General features: G+C 40.6%; 1 protein-coding gene across 1 annotated transcript in view; it reads right to left on the bottom strand.

Moving 5' to 3' along the window:
* pde4d (phosphodiesterase 4D, cAMP-specific) overlaps nucleotides 1-13,422 on the bottom strand; it is a 188,103-nt gene extending 174,681 nt beyond the window's left edge. Inside the window, exon 1 of the mRNA XM_080467072.1 lies at nucleotides 13,242-13,422. The gene's annotated coding sequence lies outside the window, so the exon portion shown is untranslated. The remainder of the gene's footprint in view (nucleotides 1-13,241) is intronic.
* Nucleotides 13,423-19,558: the final 6,136 nt, after the last annotated feature.

Here is a 19,558-nt window from a genome sequence, read left to right as displayed (position 1 = left end):
TTCCTCCTTATACAGTCGATTGAGTTCATTCACTAATTTTATCAGCTTTGCTTCCAGACACAGAAGGCAACAACAACAAAAGTCGACAGAAATAGAGGAAGCCAGCAAGAAATGTAAAAGGGCCAACAATGTCCAGTCAGTGTGAACTAGAGCTGAACAGACTCATACAGAAGGCATTTTTTTTGTTTTTGCTCTCAAGCACTAATTTCTCACAAAAACAAAACACATCATGAAATGGACCAACAGTATATTTATACCCTATTTGCTGCCCCCAAGTGGCCACAAATTCAACTTCAGCCCAGAATTATTTCATACCAATATTCAGTCAATCTGTCTTTACTCTGTTTTGCATGTCAGTGGTCAGTGTCTTGGTCATAAACTGTAGTCTGACAAGTAAGGATAAAAACCTGATAACAGTTTCACTATGGGACATCTTAGAGAGGTTAATGAATTGCAGCGACCAATGTCTGTCTCCTCTTAAACAGAAACTCTGCATTCCCTCATTCCTCTCGCTGCTGACTGATAATTAAGAAAGTCTTAGTCAGAACCGGTTTACAGCACACCGTGGACCCGTTAAGGCTGAGGAAGGGTTGTTTAGACTCTGCTGTGGATTACTACACCCTCATTCAGCAGGAGCTTGTATTCACACTGGTATATTATGCCCACAAACAGGAGTGTAGATTAACATTCAACAGATTGATGCAAAGAATTTCAATGCAGATTGCATTTTGATCAAATTTACACTTTATTTATTTTTAATTTTTTTATGTAGTGGGACTGTAGCGACAGTGTGTTTTACGTTAAACAGCCAGCAGGGGTTCCCAGTGAGCTACAGTTCTAATGATGCCTACCACAAGCGTTTTGCTCCTCTTAGTCCTCCTGAATCCTACTCTTCACACTAGAAATGTGAGTGTGTGTGTTCATTCGGTCTATATGCATACAAAAAAAAAAGAAAAAAAAAAGTTCCTGTACAATACTCAAACTCATAAAACTCACAAAACACAACCATCAGCGATGACGCCTTTCTTTTTCCACACTGAACTATTTGACCCTCTCAAACAACAGGCATTGTCAATTACATCTCAATCCTCTCATGCACACAGCACTCCAGCCTAATGACATCAGCTGACCCAAGGCATTAGTGGGCCCCGCAGAACTGGTGATGAATCACTCCACCATCCACACGGCCCAGCAGAAAACAGCAGGCACGCCATCATCCAAATTTGAGCCTGCATCTCTCTCTCTCATCAGATGTGATTCAATATGCGCACTGATGACTGACCAATCACAGCAATGCTGCTTAACATCAGGGTCATGAACTCAGCTCCAGTGAGTTCTTGCCATCTAATGACCCAAGAAATTTCACAATTAACTGGTGTCTTAATCAGTGGTGCGTCCTTCACAACATTTTTTTTTTTTTTGCTTTGAAGGATACCAACAGTTCTACTACTAGAGGTGTAATACACAAACTCGAAGAAAAACTTTTTAAAAAAAACAACAACACTAAAACAAAACAACCTTGGCGCATGCATTCATGCATATTACAACATATTCACCAAAGGCCTTCCATGATTTTTTTCCTTTGGTACAAAAGTGTCAGCTCTCGTGAACGTCTGCTGTGTCAATGTTACACCTTTTCTCTCCCACAATAAACTCAGAGGCAGAATTTCTTCCATGCAAATGCACAAACCCAAACTTGGACAAAACATGCTCATGCATGTCGTGCATACCGTTTTAATTAAGGTGTGGAAAAACAAAATATCTTCACCGCAATCACACACAATATATTTACCCTGTGATGGTTTGTTTGTTATCCTGTCTGTCTTCCAGGTTTATTTTTTGTGGCAAATGCCGCCCGTGATGGCCTTTAGTTCAAAAGCTAAATTATTAATCCAAGCCCGTTATTATATTCTTATGAAAGAAACGCAAACATGCATCTTCCATCCATTGTGTCAATACAGCAGTCTTTTTTTTTTTTAATATAGCTGTTTTTAAAATGTGTTTTCTCACCAGTGAGAGCTCAGACAGCTATATAAACACTGATGTAAATATATTCTATCTAATAACTCATTGTGTAAGGCTAACTATTGACTTTACAACGGAAGCTGCTTTTGAAATTCAGAAAAGGAAAGAAATGTTGCTGTATTACCTTGCACCTGGGTCATATAGTGTCTCGCGTTTGAAACAGTCACGTCAGCAAGAAAAATGCAACCAGTTTGCCTCAAAACATCAGAAAATAAATTAAAAACTGCACTGTCAATACCCATATAAACAGAAAACACAGTTGATTATATGCTTTTAAAGTGAACGCATTTGTAAGCACTCCTATTTTTATTAGCGCCAGAACTGAAACCTTTATGAGGTCAATGGAAAATTAGAATTGGAATAGAGGAGTTGAAGGAATTAAAACAACAAAGGAACTAATAACACCCGAGGGATCATTGGTGACAATATTACAAAATCTCTGAGTGTCTCAGTAAATGAACATTCTTGAGTGGCTGTTAAGTCTGAGTGTGTTTGTGTGATGTGACGTCCTGTCAGAGCCCCAGAAGAGCACAATCACTCAGATCATCACATCCTGTGTATGTACGGCATTCCAGTTCATAATCTAAGTCGATCAGAATGACTGAGGTTCTGTTATGTTAAGAGGGGATCTAAAGTTTTCCAATGAGACTGATGGTGTTCTTGTTTCCAGTCCGTATGGATAGTTTTCCTGGTGACATAGCAACAAGCACAAATCATTTGTTTGTGTCGTCACAATTCAGCATTGAAATGCCCCCTGAAAGGCAAACCGAGCCAGATAATGGGATATGGCAGTCCAGGAAGCAGGAGAGCGAATCTGTGACTTGCAGCAAAAACTGTTTGATGGGTGAACATGTGGCATGAATACAACTGTCAGGAGAATTCTGTGTACTCTGTGAACCCCATTCTAAACATCTTTTTTTTTTTTTTTTTTTGCAAAATAGCTCAAGCTTAGTCAGACTGGATGGAGAGTATCTGAACAGCAATTTTCAAGTCATGCCAGAGGCTTTCAACTGGATTGAGGTCTGGGCTTTGACTTGGGCATTCTAACACATGAATTAGAATTCTGAACCATTCCTGTGTAGCTCTGGCTGTATGTTCACGATCGCTACATCTCTCCTGAAGTAAAGCAGCCCAGCAGCATGATGTTTGGTCACATCTGACTCGAGCGATCTTCTTCCACGTGTTCGCTGTGTCTCCAACACGGCTTGTGGCAAATTGCCAACAGGACTTCTTAGGACTTCTTGTTCTTCACGGAACAGCTGTATTTAAACTGAGATTTGATTCAGGAGTATCAGAAACTCGTTAAAGCAGTTCATGTACATAAATCCACCAACATGTTACCACTTCTTTGTATTCAGTACGTTCTGTGAAAACACCGCTTGGCTTCAACCAGAGAGCTGTACGCAGGAGTGCAGAAGTCAGAGTCACACAGGTATGTGATCCCAAATAAATCAGCCATGTTTTATAATTGTTTGGATCTAGAAACTCCAGCGATGCTGTGAATGCGACTGGGATTTCAACTGGATAGCCTTCTGGGAGTTTATTACCTCCATCTACACCATCACAGGATCAACACAAAGAAGTTCAGCCACATCTGTCCACACAATTCTACAATGTCCACATGTCCGTTTATTGGCATTAATGGCATTCAAGAATTTTTGCAACCTAGTTAAACTGTTGAAATCTTTTCTTTTCCATTTGCTGAATATGAAACTTCACAACACTGATCATATTACATTGTTTTATATCTCTACTTGCAACTGCTGTTTCAGGTGTTTCCTGTTTCCAGGCACATCTGCCAGGAAAGCCAGATCCATCAACCACTCAGCATCACTTACTAATGTGGTACCTTCCCCCAGCATTTCCATGAAAGCCTTGAGAGCACTAAGCAAGGAAAGGAAACGTTGCCGTATTTACCTCTGCTCAGACATCTGACCTCAGTGTGATGGAGGAGATCTCCAAATTCTACAAAATGTTCCTCCAAGAAAAGGTTGGAGCTCTGCTGCTGTTAGGCCTTAAGCACAAATGGAGTTGATGGTTTTAATAACAGGTGTTAATATATGAGAAAAATGGGCGGTAGATGACGCAACGATAACTCAGAAATTAAAGAAAGCTTCTGTATTCATACCAAAAATCCTTTAGAGTGCATTTCGTTATTAACACGTTCCAACACAGATTACCTGAGATGCAAGGAAGAAGTCATGGCGAGTCTTGTATAGGAAGGTCCCAGTTTGTCCAAGTTCACATCTTTAAGGTCAGAACTTTCTCCTCTTCCAACGCACTGTAATTTCACAATAATTGATTCTGCATCCCTGAATGACTAACTAGAGCCGTTCAACAATCAGTCAATCACCAAAAGCACAGTTCATCAACTTTCAGGTTCATCTTCTACACTGCTTTGTCCAATTCAGAGTTGGGGGGGACTGGAGGATTTTGGACAGGTTGTCAGTCCATCACACGCCAAACAGACCGGTGACTACACATCCATACCTTTGGGCAACTTTAAAGTGACCAGTTAACCTTTATGATTATTGCTTAATGGGATGTTTTGGGACTGCGAGAGTAAATGAAACTACTCAGGAAAAAAAAAACATGACCAGAAAGAACATGCAAACCCCACACAGGAATAATTGTGTCAAGCAAGAGTGCTAAACACGACTCAACTATGCAGCCACAGATTCAGAGTTCTAACTTTAGATTAAAGGCCATACAGCCTTTGAACATGGTTACGATTTACTAAGTGTCCATGAAGTTCACTGGTCCAGACCAAAGTTTACATAATAAACAAGTTTTCTTTTTAATCATCCAGATCAAAAGTGTTAACAAACAGAGCAGCAACTGTAATATGTGATCTAGCTTTCAATATTGTCTTCATTTACCAGGCTAAGAAATCTTGTTTTGTCTCACGAAGAATGATGTGTAATTTTGCAAGTCTGTGTTTCAAGGATGACCTGTGTCAGCACTTTTGGAACCCCTGTGCTACTTTTGGTGTCCTTCAATACAGACTCAAAACAATTTCAGCCTTTAAGAAGGCACTGACTGACTTCATAATTAGACAAACTCCCAGACAACCATGCAAAGGTTGTACTGTGACTTTGTCCGTTCTTGCAAGAATAATGTAATAAAATTGTCCTACACTTTTTCAAATCGCTTTCAGTCTGATTCCTGTGTTTTTTGTCTCCCTGAGGGTTTTTTTTTACTAGGAACATTCTCCTGATAGCACGATACAAGTTGGCCTTACAGGGTTTTATTTTTTACCCACTAAGAATATACTCCCAGAATAATATTTTTTTTTTTTTTAAGTAAAAGCAGTGAAAATCATTCCGCCATGGCTCACAATGTATGGAGCAGTATATACCCAGCTATCGTTGTCTTATAAACTATTTCAAAATATGCATTGGAGGCTAATCTATGACTCTGAAATTGCCTATCAGATGTGAAAGGGAGTGTGTATGGCTGTCAATTTCTTTGTATTTACTGTTGGGACGGACTGATTCTCTGCACAGAGCTTACAAAATAAAATAACAACTACACATTTGAAGTCCATACTCAAAAAAGAAAAAAACAAAAGAAATAAATTCAGCCGGGGATCAGCTCGGGCACCCTGCGGCCCGGAAGGATGGAATGTTCATGCTCATCATACGTGCTTGAGTATCCAAAGTCTTAGTAACTTCAACATTGGCAGGGCTGGTCTAGTTTGGAAGTTTCTGAGTGGCGTATATTCATAGAAATAATAAAAACAAGAATTAAAACAACATGTGCATAAGGCCCTCCTTGTCCCTCTGTGGACACAGAAAACTCAAAACATATGTAAACTTTGGCAGATGCAGGGGATGGTTGTGTTGCATCTTTTGTTTTGCCCCATTATTGGAAAAGTACTGTCTGTTTGTCCGAATTCTAGTGCAAATAAACAGGCTGCTGTTTATTTACGGATCTGATTAAATGATAGTGTCTCCCATGCTGCTGTTGTGATAAACTCGGCTGTTGCATTTCCAAACTCTCCCGCGAGTCAGTTTGTTTGCTGTTATTTTTTTGTATGTACATCTTAGCGTTCTTAATTTTGGCCACACGGTGTCCTCATTAATACTGTTAGAATCTATTTAGCAAATTAAATTCAAAAGAAAAATATTTGAAGCAGAAAGGCACAATATTGGCTTTTGGCCAAATGAGTCAATTCTATAAATGCAATACCTGCAAAATATGTATAGATTTCATTCAAAAATATTTTGTATATAGACTTGAGTGTGGTTTCCTTGTGATGGACTGGTGACCTGTCTTGAGTGTGTTTGGTCTGTGACGAATATTCAGCTGAGCTGGCAGGCTGGCTGGATGGATGTTTAATATCACTACTGAATATATTTAGTATATTAATATATTAGGATGAAATCAAACAAATATATTTGCCGTGTTTAAAACCTACAAGCTCTGAATTTGAACATTGACCATGCATTCTGAAAAAAGTCCCTAACCATTTGGGTCTTTTTAAAATTCCAATGCAAACTTTGGATACTTCTTCAAGACTCTAATAACACAAACAGTTGTCTGTATCTCTGGAAACCTATGGCTCACAGAAGTGATGGCCTGTGTAATGGCTTTCTTTTTCTAGTGGAGGAGCTCCCTCCCCTGGGCAGATTGTGTGGAGATGTTGTGTGAAGCACAATGAGCTGAGAAGTCAAAAATCTGCTGCTCTTAAGCTATTTGCAGCTTTGGATTTTTGGCTCCACCCTGGGAGGCTTTATTTCCTCTTTGTTTGTACAGGCAGAGCCAGCAAGCTGATTAGAGATATGTAATCGCGTTTTTATAAAAACATTTCCAGCGGCAGATTCGTATCTTGAGCACATGCAAAAATCAGGTTCTCTACTCAAAACTGCAGAGAAGAATTGGCACCTTGAATCTATAATAACAAACAACCATAAAACCCTAGTGTCTCTTAGCAGACATGTTTGATGAACTTTGGGAACCGATAATGATAACCCAACTTTTCCAGGTGATACAGAGTCAAAGTGAAATAACTGAACCAATTTTCCACAATCTCTTGAATCCCTTCAGTTTCCATATGTTATTAGTGCATGTAGTGTATGAGCAACTATTTCAGTCTGCACTTTGTCACCAAGCCAATGAGCTGAATTATACAGACGGACTAACCCGACAGTGCCCAATACGCAGCAAAGCAAACTGTTCACATATGCTTCCAGTCAAATATGTACGCCACTACTGTATCTATTAAATTATATTCGGTACAGTTCATTGTTCAAAGCCCTGTAACAATGCAACTGTATGGCCGATTTATTAGACAGAGCTGAATGCAAACCTATCGTTATGCTTTCAGATTAGCGTTATTATACGACATTAATCTAGGCCTGCCTGGGGCTTGTTCAACAACATCCTTACATGGTCGCGTGGAAATGAACCCCGAGACTTCACTAAATAAACTTCCACCCACTGCAGAGAAAGGAAGCATAAGTGGGAGTAACGCAGCAAAACAGGGAGTGACATGTTCCATAGATACCTTTTTTTTTTTTCCTTCTTTGTAACTTGAAATAAAGAATAAACAGCAGAGCAGAAATGTAGCATTTCTCTGCCCTCATTCTGTAATTGATTTTTTTAGTCATGAGGAGCATTTTAATGTATTTATGTGGGGGTGCATTTCACATCGATGTATGGATGAATAGCAAATAAGGCATTATGAAAGAGGAAGAATGTGATGATGCATGCAAGTGAATATGAGAGTGAGCTGTCACGAGGAACTAAATTAATGCACAGCAACAGAAAAACTGCAGGGAGAATTTATTCTTCAACTGAATAAACATACCTCTGTGACAACACAAGTTAATGGTAATTTATAGCATTTAGAGCTTAATATGTAATTCATTCACAGTACAACATATGATATATCCACATCCCTCAAAAACTCCTTGTGTAGAATTTTGTGGATTCCATATACAGAAATGGAAATGACAAGTTGAAATTCAGTTCATTTTTCTTTATTGTGCTTTCAAATAGAAGCACAAAGGGCGGTAAAAGTGTATAATTCATGGGAACACGTGGACTTTATAAAGAAAACTATTGAAAAACCCTAATGGTAAACCTTACAGCAGTTGCAAACGATGTATAAAAACTTACCAAATATTTTGAATACTGAAAGACAATCTAACTATCTATTTTTTGTTTCTTTTTCAGCTCTTCATTCTATTGTGAAGCAGAATCCACCAAGTGTTGGATTTTCCATCTACTAATAGGGAACTTGAGCTGGGCCAATGTAAGACAAGTTACTTTTACCTTAATGAGGATATGTTGTTGTTGTTGTTGTTGTTGTTGTTGTTGTTGTTGTTGTTGTTGTTGTTGTTGTTGTTGTTGTTGTTGTTGTTGTTGTTGTTGTTGTTGTTGTTGTTGTTGTTGTTGTTAACCCTGCTACATATCTTGGTTACATTCTCTCATATTGTGAAAAACATGTCATGGAGAATGTCTGGTTTAATCCGAGATTTCCTGATGACCATCAAGGGTTGTAACACCCAATAATGAAATAATGGCCAATAAAATAACTTTCCCATATTGGAATAAAAAGGAAAAAAAAATTTTTTTAACAACCATAATGTGTTGCAGAGTATGTATCCTCCATGAATGAACACAACTACCCCGGCCACTATACCTATTGCTGTTGAGGAAAATGAGCACAAAACCTGCCAAAACAAAAAGCTTTTATTTATAAAAAAAAATGCAGCACTGTCTATGAACTGCATTATCACATTAACTGCTGCAATTTTGAAAGGATTTTTTTAATGCTACTTTTATCACGTAATAACTTATTGCACTATTTAGTTTAGTGCGTTAGGCCCATGCTCCCTCATTTTGTAATCCTAGGAATATAATTATCTTATACTCAGAACCACTGTGTATTTGTGACTTGTAAGCGAGTGCTATTTAACAGCCATTTTGCACACTCATTATTTTGACCATACCCCATAATGGGAAGACCAAGCAGCATCTCTAAAGAGGATGAACTTTTCTGCTTTGATAGTTTATCAGAAATCATGAGGAAAAGACTTGTTGATTCAGTAAAAGCCAGAATTCAAAGTGAAAACAGTGTGAAGTTTGGTATAACTAATTTTTCTTCGGAAAAAAAACCTTCCTTGTGCAACATGACTGGACTGTTCCCAAGACACTAACAGAGTTTCATAAACCACCTGGCACCTGTGAAAGCTGCTGTGTGCATGTGTTTCAGTGAGCACAGTGCTGTATGTGTGAGTCTGCCATCGATCAAAATGTGACCCCTAATGTTAGCAAGCTGGCTTCAATCCATTTTGTACTCCAGACTAAGAAAAGCTCTTATCAAAGCCATAAGCTGATAAATAATGTACAACACCTCCATCCATTTGAATACACTTAGTAAGATACCTGGAAGACCATCCACAAGGGGAAGACAGCATGCACTGTAAGTAAAGAATTTCAGCGGAGGGGGTAGATTCAATCCAAATGATCACGACTAAAACCTTGTTTAGTCATAAAAAAAAAAAAAAAAAAGGGTTATTTTGCAAGGCAGAAAAGTTAAATAACCCATGTGCCTTGATATTCATCCCTCCTTTCCTTGTACAAACACGAGCTGTCAAAAGTACTTCACTCCAATTGCTGTGTGGATTGGGCTCCCTCCGAGCAATCAGATCAGTCCTCAGTGAGAGACGAGATGAGACGTTACTGTGCAACACAATCCAGTTGTTTGACTGTGTTGGAGGCAGTGTGGTGGGACTGGAATGATCCTTCAATGCTGCAATATTTTACTCTTCATCTGGGAGAAACCGTGAGAACATCTTCGCCACAGTCAGCAAAACTCCAGTTTTTCCTATCCAAGCTACATTTTGTGATTTTAGGAGCAACAATGTAATAATCTAGTCAAAACAGAAAATGTCAACAGTTGTTTACGGAAAGTTTTCTGCGGTGCAGGAAATCAAGAGGATTTCATAACAAAGCACCAGGATGTGCAGCGCAAGAGATGACCAAAACACAACTAGTGCATACCACCACTCCCTGGGGATATTATGGATCCCCCCACCCATTCGCTCTACAGTTCAGTCAAAATGCTGAAGCAGTGTGTCTGGAGAAGTAGTCTGTGCTGCTGCAGGTTTTTTTTGTTTGTTTGTTTTTTCTAATTACAATATCAGGACATCCAGTGTGACAAAAGGAAAGGGAAGAAGAATTGAGCAGCAGGTCCCATCTGTTTTTCTTCTTTTCTCCTCTCTCGTGGCCTTTAGAGGTCATTTTTCCTGCCTAACATAACAAAGCCTCCACAAACACACGCTGCACAAGCGGCACAGATCCTCTCGGGTGCGATCGTCTGTCCCTGAATATGTTTGTGTACATGACATCAATTAAAGGCTAAAACTACTCAAGGCTACTGATAGTGAGACATTATTTTGTGGTTGTCTTCGTTTTAATCCAGCTGCGCTAATCATCCCTACTGCAGAGAGATAGAGAGGGAGACTTTAAAGCTGATCTTTTTTTTCTTTTTTTTAATCTTCTCCTTCATGTTGGTTTGAACATATCTGTATAACTCATCACGTATAGTGCTGCCTTTTAAGGGCGTGCAATGGGAAAGACTTCATGGAAGGTCCAAAAGTCATGCTCGTCTGTAGATTTATTGTCAAACCGCACATTCTGGACTGGATTTGTAGCAGTAAATGAATGCCAACAAACTAAAGGCAGGAAATATCATATACCTAAATCTTCCTCGGCTCTTCAAGTTTTTTATCTAGTCATTCTAAATTGAAATAGAAAAGCTGCTGTTAAGACTAATTGGTATTCGATTTCTCTTTAAAACAATAAGATGAAAGAAAATGACCTGACTTTTACAGTCAATAGCAGCCCAGTAAAAGTTACTGAAGCTGGAAAGTCAGACAGCGACTTCAAAAGAAAGCTTTGAGTGCAGTGAGATTTTCCTCTTCACTGTTTTGGGAACAGAGTTTCAACAAAAAGATACTGGAATGCCTTTGGTGTCACTTGCTTGTCCTTTCTAATGTGTATATATGTATATTGCAGTGTCTACGCCTGGAGGCTTCGAGGGTCTTTTGCATACTTACCCTTGCCAGAATAACAAATGAAAACAAACACTGCCTATATTACAGTAATGAATATGTTGTGGAAAGCAAATGATTTAATTTTTCCATTAAATCCCACACACAAAATGCCAAGAATGGCTCAGGGAAACCTGTGACATTTGACTTTGTTGGCAACAAACGTTGCGGTCCCCCACTGCTGCTTGACCATTGGTCTATAACCTCAATAAACCCATAAAAGCTATTTCACGGAGTATCTAATTCACAGTCCCCCTCCAGTTAACAGAGCCATAAGGGTACGACAAAGACTGATAAACACTTGAGTTGACATTGTCACTTTAACTTAAGGGCTTACAGATCATCAGTGCATGCAGATATTTGCAAACAGCTTGCAGAGGTCCCTCTTTTGAAGACTGATGCAGAGATGTCAGCAGCAGTGCAGATGCTTTGTGTCCCTGCACACATATTTCACAATCTCATTACCATGCACTCTGCTGCCCAACAGCAGGCTTCAGAAAAAGCAGAACAGACAAAGGCAAATCTTGTGTATGCCTCATAGTTCATACAGTTGTATAAGCAGTCATTTTTCAAGTCAGCTTCGCAATTCCCTATTCTGTCTGATCTGACTGGGTCTCATCCTTGCACAGCGGAGGAGGACAGCACCAACACTGCTGTCACAAAGGTCAAAGTCTTAGCCACATCTTGTGTCCCAGCACTCAGGTAAATGCTCAGGTAGAACAATGGGCTTAGTGTGTCTCTTCGCATCTGGCTGATGCATCCACGTGGAGGTGGAGTACACAGTTTTTCTGGCAGCGCACATTTGCATAGTAGAGGTCGGCTCCAGCACAAGGCTCCCTGTGTTCTCCACCGCAATAAAGCGGCGCTGGCTGACAGGTGGATATTCCAAAGTGCAGGCTAATCTTCCTGCTGAGAAGCTACAAAGAACAGAAGTGAGGCATACGCTCGTCATCACAAACTATACTTTCAAAAAGTGTGTTGTATAACTGTAACAGTGTGATACAATAGTCATCATAGTAAATACTTGCAAAACATTAACGGGTCCATATGTTTGTTAGCTGGTCAGATGACTCAACAATCCTCCTGGATCCAATAACAGAGTAACAATGTGTGAGTATGATGTAACTTCCTAACTTATTCCCTCCTGTGCACACTCAAGCGAGTGCACGTCATCCCAAAACAAAACCATGACGCTTGTATGAGCACATTTATGAAGATGTATACTTCAGAAAACAACAAGCCCTTCCTAATCAATATGCACACGTATACAAAGTGATCAAGTTGAGCTATAACTGATCTGCTTCATGTACAGTGACTCTGCAAGTGTCAAACTTTTTCTTGATAAAGTAAACTACTTCACATCGACAGATTGGGAGGGGAAAAGCCTTGAAACCAAGACCGCTAGACCTTCTGTCTCCTTCCATTGTCTGTTTTCCTCTTTCCCTCACATCTCATCGTGTTGTGATAATATGGGAGTAAAACAAGGGTATTAGGTTATACTCCCTCCCCTTCTGTGATTATGCTGGAGTCATGTCTCTTTGCCACAAGAACAGTGTCGATGCCAAAGGGAATCAAAGTGTTCCTAACTCCTAAACAAAGGCTGTGTCATTTCTTGTTCCCCGTAAATTTATGTGTGACTGCAGCACAATTTGGAGCAGGCCTATTTATAGCCGACTACCACCACCGCCACCCCACAAGCCTGAAAGTCACACGAGATTCTGGTGAGGGAGACCTTGAACTCCTCTGTCAATGCAAAGCAATGCAGTGACAAGTTTGCTGATGAGGTTGGTCACTGTGAAGTCGCACTGCACCGGTACCATCTTTAAAGCACAAGGAGACTTTCTTTTTTCTGTGCATCCTTCACATGCACACAACACTGCAGTGCCTGAACACATGCTTACACATCCACGGCAGCACATACTGTAAGAATAACCAAGCACGAGCATGAACACAATGATATCTGAATAAAAACTGTGGAAAAGAATCGATGGTAACTGTGTGTGTGTACATTGTCTGATATCACATTGCTGTGCAGATAGTCATTTTATATTTTGTGCAATTTTCATAGTAACTTCATAGTAAGAAATGCTACTGTACTACGGTTATTGACACGGAAGAGTGACAGAAAGACAGAGCAGAGGAAAACCTTACTTCTTTCCTTTTCAGAAAGTTCCAGAAAGGGAGAGACTTATCCACTCCGGGCCCCTTTCACCGTGTCGTCTGTCTGCCCTCCGAGAGTCTCAATCAAAGAAAACAAAACAAACAAAAGTATCTGGTGTGCATCTCAGACACAGCAAGTCCCCCTCTGCTGCTTACTGATGCTCTCTGGAATGAGGGAACTCTGCACGCTGCTCTTAGGCTTGCAGCCAATCACGTTAAAGTGCACTCTGCCTATTGGCCAATCACACATTTCGTGTGTTCCAGCCTCCCGCTCCTCCTCCTTCTCCTCCTTCTCCTCCTCCTCCTCCTCCTCCTCCCAATGGAAGTTCTCATGGTTGTGGACAAAGTTATGGTGGTTGGGGAGGACAGAATGAGATGGATTGCTGTATTTACAGTGACGAGGAATAAGAATAGAGCAGTGGGGGAAACATTTCCATTACAGTGGAGTAAGCAGACGGAGGAAGATGAGGAAAGTGCTGTTTAATGTGCTGAAGAGTCATTGAGCTTGTCAGGATTTACCCTATATGCTTTTACTAAGGATGATCGAGATCGGAATCCCTTTTTTGAATTTGACTCTGACATATTCTTGAAGATCCTGTTTTATCTCCGTGATCCACTCGAAGCACAGACATAATGGATGCTTCCAGGATTTTGTTTTATCAGCTGTGTATTTCTGATCAAAAAATAACAAAGAGAGAGAGAGAGACTGCCTGAATCTGGTTTGACATTATTTTACAATGTGGCGCACACACGCACACACACGCTCTCTCGCAGTTCCCAGAGATGATGCGACTCACTCTTGCTTCAGCGACCACAGGGAATACAACATGCCCTGGAAGACGTGAATTGCAAATGCAACAACACATTGGCAGATATAACTTGTGTTGCAGAGCCATTGAAGGCCTGCTCTCCATGTGTACGGCAGAAACAAGCGCTGTCATGTTTATTTAGCTTCCAAAGCAGCCCTGATAGGAACACTGACCCACGCTGGGGCGTCTTTCTTTTGCCCTGGAGGGACCAGAGCCATGGTGTTGTGGTCAAGAGAGAATCTCACCTCAGTCAATCAGGTGAATATTTTCAGATTGGCATTGTGAGAGGCAGTCTCTCTCACAAGTCTTCAGGCAATTGCGGTGTGTTATTATCGAATGGCTCCTTCAAATTAAATTACACCGAGGGACAAAGTAAATTAGGTCCTGTAAATGCTGCGCATGTTGATCCCAGGACTCAACGGCCAAAGTACATCTGAGTTGAGAAAACTGGATCACACTTGCTATGAAAGCACCAATGGAGGACATGAGAGAGCAGAGCAGCACCTATCTAACAGTACTTCATATGGCAAACATCAGCATGAATCACATCAAATTAAATGTGCACCTTATGAGAGGCCCCTCAGGACAACTGCTGCCTTTTTTATATGTCTGGAACATGTGCAGCTTCAGGCTCTCCAAAAGACAAACAGCTGAAAACATCACACTGCTCGCATTTGTGTGCAACACTCTCTCTCTCTCTCTCTCTCTCTCTCTCTCTCTCTCGCTCTCTCTCTTTTTCTGATCAACTAAATAAATTATGGCCAACAAACACTCTCAACAAGACTGATGGTGAAAGTCTATAAACTGACACAAACACACATGCAGAAGGATGCAATGGTTTTCCGGCAGATGTAAACTCAGTTGTGGATGCTTCTGAGAATGGATTCTGAAGCAATGACCTTACTGTCTACCCACTGAGAGAACCTCACATAAAGAAAACATTAGAAGAAGATGATGATCTGTTTCCCTCATCCAAAAGATGTACTCCGCACATGAAGAACCAATCATTTTTCCACAGTAGATAATAACGATGATATCTGAAACAGATTCTTTTCAGGCTCTCTCATCCAACTCTGGTACAAAATAGAACATGAGCTTAAAATATATATCACTGCACTGTATTGGAGAAACCCTGTCACTGTGTCTAGGTTGGCCTTTATGTATAGATATACACTCACTGGCCACTTTATTAGGTACACCTGTCCAACTGCTTGTTAACGCAAATTTCTAATCAGCCAATCACATGGCAGCAACTCGATGCATTTAGGCATGTAGACATGGTCAAGGCGATCTGCTGCAGTTCAAACCGAGCATCAGAATGGGGAAGAAAGGTGATTTAAGTGACTTAAGTGACTTTGAACGTGGCATGGTTGTTGGTGCCAGACGGGCTGGTCTGAGTATTTCAGAAACTGCTGATCTACAGGGATTTTCACACACAACCATCTCTAGGGTTTACAGAGAATGGTCCGAAAAAGATATCTTGTTGATGCCAGAGATCAGTGGAGAATGGCCAGACTGGTTCGAGCTGATAGAAAGGCAACAGTAACTCAAATGACCACTCGTTACAACCGAGGTATGGAGAAGAGCCTCTCTGAATGCACAACACGTCGAACCTTGAGGCGGATGGGCTACAGAAGCAAAAGACCACACCGGGTGCCACTCTCGTCAGCTAAGAACAGGAAACTGAGGCTACAATTCGCACAGGCTCACCAAAATTGGACAATAGAAGATTGGAAAAACGTTGCTTGGTCTGATGAGTCTCGATTTCTGCTGCGACATTCGGATGGTCGGGTCAGAATTTGGCGTCAACAACATGAAAGCATGGATCCATCCTGCCTTGTATCAAGGGTTCAGGCTGGTGGTGGTGGTGTAATGGTGTGGGGGATATTTTCTTGGCACACTTTGTACCCCTTAGTACCAATTGAGCATCGTGTCAACGCCACAGCCTACCTGAGTATTGTTACTGACCATGTCCATCCCTTTATGACCACAGTGTACCCATCTTCTGATGGCTACTTCCAGCAGGATAATGCGCCGTGTCATAAAGCGCCAATCATCTCAGATTGGTTTCTTGAACAAGACGATGAGTTCACTGTACTCAAAAGGCCTCCACAGTCACCAGATCTCAATCCAATAGAGCACCTTTGGGATGTGGTGGAACGGGAGATTCGCATCATGGATGTGCAGCCAACAAATCTGCAGCATCTGCGTGATGCTATCATGTCAATATGGACCAAACTCTCTGAGGAATGTTGTTGAATCTGTGCCACGAAGGATTAAGGCAGTTCTGAGGGCAAAAGGGGGTCCAACCCGGAACTAGCAAGGTGTACCTAATAAAGTGGCCGGTGAGTTTATATGTGAAATTATAGGTGACTGTAAATTGGTCACTGTTTTGTGCATATATGATTAAAAAAACAACAAATCTGTCTGAGTTATCTCTGTGACGGATTTTATTTATATGTTTTTTACAAGATGTATTCTGCCTCCACTTATAGTCAACCCCAAAGAGAAGATGTACAATATTACAGAAGATGGACGGATGAACACAAGCTGCTTGGATGGATTCCTCCTCCAAACCAGAAGTTTGATTCACTTAATTTAAAATGTGCAGGTTGAAAATAAGTCTAGCATTCAAATAATGATCTGCCAGAATAGTCATAGGACATCCGGTCGGGATTCAAACGCATGTATCTGGACTGTAGAACTAAACTAGGGTATTGGAATAAAGCTCACATCCGCACAAGGATAACATACAAACCTGGATTCGAACTCCTAAAAACATTTCTGTATGACACAACGAAGGCAATAACACCATGTGGCCCACACAATAATATGTCTATTGTTATGAGGTTATAGCCAGAAGAAACTCATTTTATTATACAGTTGCAACAGATTGGTTTCTACAGAAACTCATGTTTTTTGTATGTGCACAGAATGCAATACCGTTTGGAGTGCTTTGCATGTTGCGTTTTTTTGTGCTCCAGATGCTGTAAATATAATTGTTATGGTCATTAAAAAATAAATCTGCTTCTCGTTCTCTGAAGTGTATGGGGTTTTTTTTGTTGTTTTTTTGAGGTTGTGGAGAGCTAAACTCCAAACTTTTAGTATGCTCTTCATCACCCACAAGTGTCATGGGTATAATGAATATGCAACCCTCAACATCTGGCTTTTATTCCACCGCCCTACTTCTTTCTAAGAAAAATCCCTCAACAACGAGGTGAAAACATACAGCAACATGCAGCAGTGCACTAAACAATAAACTAACCACATTTATGAAAGTCATGCATTTGCAAAATGCTCAATTTCTATATTGAATTCAGAAAAAGTTAAAAAAGGAGCAGCATGAAGCATATTTTTGGTAAATCTAACAAATAGTTGTACATTCCATGTGATATAATTGTTCCGGTGGCATGGCTTTACAAGTTTACGTCCCACATAATCTGATAACAGACCTTGATAGGCATGCTGCAGTAATTTAATGTGTATACAGACCACAACTTAATATAACAACAACTTATTCCATCATTTAAAATGAGCGGCAACTAAACACAACAAGTTAAAAAAGATTGAAGACCAGCGAAATAATACTTTCTTTTCAACAATTAAAAAAAAAAAGACTGTCAAGCAGGGAAAAGGCATCTTTCTGACCTCCAGATTATCTGCTGCTGCTGTTGCTGCTGTGCCAATATCATCAACTAATACACTTTTGTCTGCAGTTGTCTTGACTCTTTTCACATATCCTCAACTCATTATGTACATTTTTTTTTTTTTTAATAAAATAAGACTAATATTACCCTTGTGGTATGGGCTTGATTCCCCGATAAAGAATTGAGCCAGGCCCATAAATGTATTTCCTAATGCATCCCACAACTTTCTTTGTTGTTAAAAGTCACAATGAATCCTGGTTTGTTGAATTAATTTACATTGGGGAAAAAACACAAGCATGAGGAAAAAGGAAACGGGCAGACAAGCAGGAGAGTGGGCTGGCCTCCAGGTAACAACCAGACGAACAGGCCCGTACGCTGCTGTCTGTGCTTCAGCAAAGAAAGCAGCCGGAGCACAGAGACACAAGGCTGCCTGGCCACAAGGTCTGTCACACTCACAGGACTGGAATGGCTATGCTAATACTATGCAAAGGGTATCTGTTCTGTTCCTCTTTCATACTGTTACAAAAAAAACCACCACACAGTAGATAATTTGCTATTTGTCTGCTGTTTGCCAAAGGAGGGTGAAACACTTGAGCCTTGAATTTGAACTGGACGGAATTCTTCGCTGATGGAACACAAGAAACATAAATAGCTTTTCCTTGCTGTGTTATCCACAAGCGGATATGACAACTTAAAGCAACAGAGGCAGCAGCTAAAAGACACACACACACACACACACACACACACACACACACACACACACACACACACACACACACACACACACACACACACACACACACACACACACACACACACACACACACACACTGGAATCATTCGAGTGAAGCCTCACCGAAAGGCAAGACTGTGATCGATACGTCAACTTGAGGAGGGGCATAACACACTGCTGCCGAGTGGATACAGAACTATTCCCTCGATCCAAAATGCATGATAATTCTTCCACTGCTGTGCACCCACAGCCGCGATGAAAGGTGTTGACAGCCTCCATCCCAAAGAGGGGAAGAAAGGCACTTCACAGTGTGAAGTGTTGGGGACCTTGTGTGCTCTCCAAAGTTTTGCCCAAAGGGACAAACAGAAAAAAGGATGCAACGCAGGATTTAAAGGTGCAGGTGCACAGAAAGGGCACAGCGTCTGCAGGATGGAGATCGAATTCACAATAGTGGAAAAATGACAAAAAGGCTGGAATTCTCAGAATCAAGTAAAAAAAAAAAAATGTAAAAAATGTTTGAGAGTTCTGTTTAAAATGCTTAATTCTCAATTTTTCTTTTGGATCTATTCTCCAACTAATTCCATGTTCAAAAAAAAAAAGACAAGCTCATGATGCTTATTACACAGGAAATAAATGAAATACTTTTTTTTGTGGTATTTGAGGGAGGAAGTTGGAGTATCCACAGACAAATAGGTTGAACATACAAAAATAACACAGAAACGCTTGGCCTTGGGTCGCTGGATGTGTTGTCACCGAGCCCTGCAGAAAGCCTGATAACACATCACAATCAGGTGTGTGGGAGCAGTGAGACATTGAAAACATGCAGGACGTCGCACCTCTGGCATCAGGATCAGGCTCTTATCGCTCAGGACTGTGTCAAAGTGGGAATTTGCAAAGAAGTTCTCAAAACATCTAAAAAAAAAAAACATTCGTTGAGGTTAGAAATTTTCCACGAGCTGAAGGTTGAAAGTGTCGCTCGGATTTGGAGTTTTTGAGTTCATATTTGATATAAGCCAGGATTGTACAACTGTTGAGCTGCTATTTGTTCCAACCCGCTAAGATAATCATGACTGTCACTCCTTCTGCTGATTATAACATCTGACTGCAGTAGCCGCACCA

Source organism: Lipophrys pholis (assembly GCF_963383615.2).
Source record: "Lipophrys pholis genome assembly, chromosome: 7".
NCBI classification, from domain to species: Eukaryota; Metazoa; Chordata; class Actinopteri; order Blenniiformes; family Blenniidae; genus Lipophrys; species Lipophrys pholis.
The sequence above is the reverse complement of the archived record's forward strand: the minus strand, read 5'-3'. Positions and strand labels throughout refer to the sequence as shown.